Source organism: Crassostrea angulata, chromosome 8, assembly GCF_025612915.1.
Source record: "Crassostrea angulata isolate pt1a10 chromosome 8, ASM2561291v2, whole genome shotgun sequence".
Lineage (NCBI taxonomy): Eukaryota > Metazoa > Mollusca > Bivalvia > Ostreida > Ostreidae > Magallana > Magallana angulata.
In genome coordinates, this window is record NC_069118.1 from 48,108,695 (window position 1) to 48,112,130 (window position 3,436).

Sequence of the window (3,436 nt, forward strand, 5' to 3'; positions counted from 1 at the left end):
AGGTAAGCTGGAGATCATTCACATATGCCCCAATGTTGGCGCAAACCAATTCCGATTTATTATACTGTGTATATTTTTTCAATGTAAAATTACAATACATTACAATAGTTTTTTGCTATCTGCCTATGGTGGATATTGTCATAATAAATATAACCCAACTAATTTGTCTTTCATCAAGAAAAAGTGCATTGTTGACAAATAAAGTTTTCTTTGGTATAAAAAAAAAATACTTAACTACCATGTATACTGGTTATCACCATGATATCAAGTTTATTTCTCCCCTCACTGAGAAAAATAGTTGCTGTTGAGACGGACAGTTTAAGTTAAAACTTGCTATTTTCCTCATAGCGAGTAAGTATAGGTATATAACATACACTACAGTGTAGTACAGTCTCACATCCTTATATGTAACTATTTATAGATCATTATCACACATAATAAACTGATAAATGAAATAGACAGGCTGATTTCCTTCCGTCAGTCCGTGTTGATCAATATGTTACTTAATCTGAGAGTTATTTTTATATTCATAATTACCTGTTGAAATATCACCAGTTGGTTAGATTTAATTATTCTGATAGTCATTTTTATATTTACCTGTTGTATTTGATATAATGTCACCAGACAGGTATCCTTTTTTCTTTACATTTAATCAGGAAATAATATCTTCACAGTAGTATATAAAACTAGCTCGATAAATATATTTATTTCCGGGTTCCTTGGTGGATCTAGAGGAGTGCTCCTTCCATGGTGGTGGTGGGGGGGGGGGGGGGGTGTTAAGGGCACTTCCTACACGAAGTTCGGGTGGTTGGGTTGGGGCAATGAGAAATTATATTTATATATGTGGGTTTTTTTTATAAGCACTCACGGATAGCTATAGGTCCGCGCGCAAGTATTCTTTTATTTGTGCAATTCATTAATTAATTTGTGGATATTAATAATCGTTTGATAGTTAATTATTTCAAAACGAGAAAATCATTTACCATTTTAGGTACTGTCTTTACTGTCCCATCACTGTTTCGCTCTCGTCCTCTTTGCGAAATGGGGGGGGGGGGGGATAGGGCTGATATGTCCCATCACTGTTTCGCTCTCGTCCCCTTTTCGAAACGGGGGGGGGGGGGGGGGGGTAGGGCTGATATATGCACTTATTATCTTTTATACATGTTAATGTATGCATTTTACATTTCCAGACTAGTGTGAATTGGGTAACAACCCCAATGATGAAAAATACGCATACACATGCTACTTGATCAATATTACATGTATTATTACTTGTCGGAGTATTATTTTTACATGTACATGTACATGTCATGATATATGCATGTACTCAGAATATATACATTAACATATAGATAAAGCTTTACATGCATGCAAACTAATTGATATTGCACATTAATCGAATGTAAACGTATAATGTAATGAAAGGGAAAAAGTAAAAACTAGTGACTTGTTTTTATTGTAGTAACATGCGGTGCATTTTCAGGTATTGTTTTTGCATTTAAACGCGCAAAGTGACTAAAACGTCTAGATGTTACAAAAGTCACAAGATTTTGATATATTCCCTTTAAATTTAGACAACGGTTTAACAAATCAAAAGTCAGCTTTTTTGCATATATTCGTTCTGTTAACCTTTCTTGAAGTGCATGTTGACATGTAAAGGTAATGTTTTTTTAAGTAACATCCGCATGTTAATTCACACAACTGTGTCAAATGCATGGACTGTACAAGATTGCAGGTGTCAATACGATGAACTCATCAGAACTTATAATTGTGATTTTTTTTCTTAGAAGTTGCTACAGATGCATGCATTTTTAAACTACCAACCCAAGTAGTTGCGAGCTAGCTAGTTATGAATAACTTTGATGAAATGAATAGCGAAGAATGGAACGATGGTTGTTTTAAAGGCAGTTTTATTCTTAAATGTAAATGTAACGCTTCATAAATTTAATTGCGATTTTAATGAAACACGATTTGTACTTCGTTAAACAGACAAAGAGGCCTAAAACAAAACACACTGTGCTAGTATGTGATTTAAATAATACAATAAGCGATCATTGCAGGAATTCAAAAATAACCACATAACCCGCTAAACGTGTGTTACATACGTACATGTATGCAAGCATTTTTTTCTACAATGATAAGTACCTACACATAACCATATGGAATACCAAAGAAATGCAATTTATTGTGTAAAATATTATCACCAAAAGAAGCATTTTATTGATTAAGCAATAAAGTTAACGTTATAAACAAGAGGCACAGGAGCCACATTGCTCACCGACTCTGATCAAATCAGCATTGCAGTATCGAAATAAATTCAAAATATCTTGACAACCAAGTACAGTAGATCTTGCATAATACTTAAAAATATCTTCCTATCTTTATCCAAATATTTTTATTTTAAATTCAAGCCCATTTTGTTTTTTCTGTATTTGTGAGAAGATTTTTCTCTATTCCTATTTAATCCCCCCCTTCCTATGTGGACCCACCCTTCTTTAGGGAACCGTGATTTGATCAATCTTTAATTTGCACAACCTGTGCTTTCCCATACGTTTCAGCTTTTGGGCTGAATGCTTTTCCAGAAGAGTTTTAGAGGGGTTTTTTTCTATATGTATTCCTATTTTTAAAAGAAAAATCGATCCCCCATTGTACCTCAGCCCTATCCCCCGGGATCATAATTTTAAAGACTTGAACCTACACTACATGAAGATGCTTCACAAGTTTCAGCTTTTATGGCCAAAAAGTTTTTGAGAACAATTAAAATTTTTAGAGATTTTCTCTCTTTATTCCTGTATAAAAATTCATTCCCTTATTGTGGCCCCATCCTGCCCCCGGGGATTATGATTATGATAACGACAACAACGACTACAGACAATGGACGAGCTCGGTTAAGGTGAGCTAAAAAGCAATGCTATACATTGAATGGAAATTGAATTTGTAAATCACATTGTTCCATTATAACTGCCTTGGCTGGAATATACAATTAACTCACGGGCAATTATAATTCAGCTGATACTCGAAATTTAAAAACTAACAATTAAATTATCACTACTAGTACTCAAAACATCAAATTACTCGAAAGGATGTTTAAGTTTATAATTTAAGCCTATATCTTTGGAATATGATTTTTTTTTCATTACACAAACAAAAACAATTGCATTTCAGATTCTTTAAAAAATTTGTAACTAATAATTGATATAAATTAAATGTTCAGGTACTCATTGCATTTATAAATTTAATGTCTTTCATTCAAAATTCCAAATGTCCTACAAATGCCCTACAAATGAAACTTATTCATGTAATTGACCTAACGTTAATGAATGTTTTTTCTCATGTTAATTTCAACATCCGGTAGTATACTTGACATATATAAATAACACAATTTTTTGGAGACGTTCACTCAGTTCAATAGCTAGCTATAGGTGACACTATCACT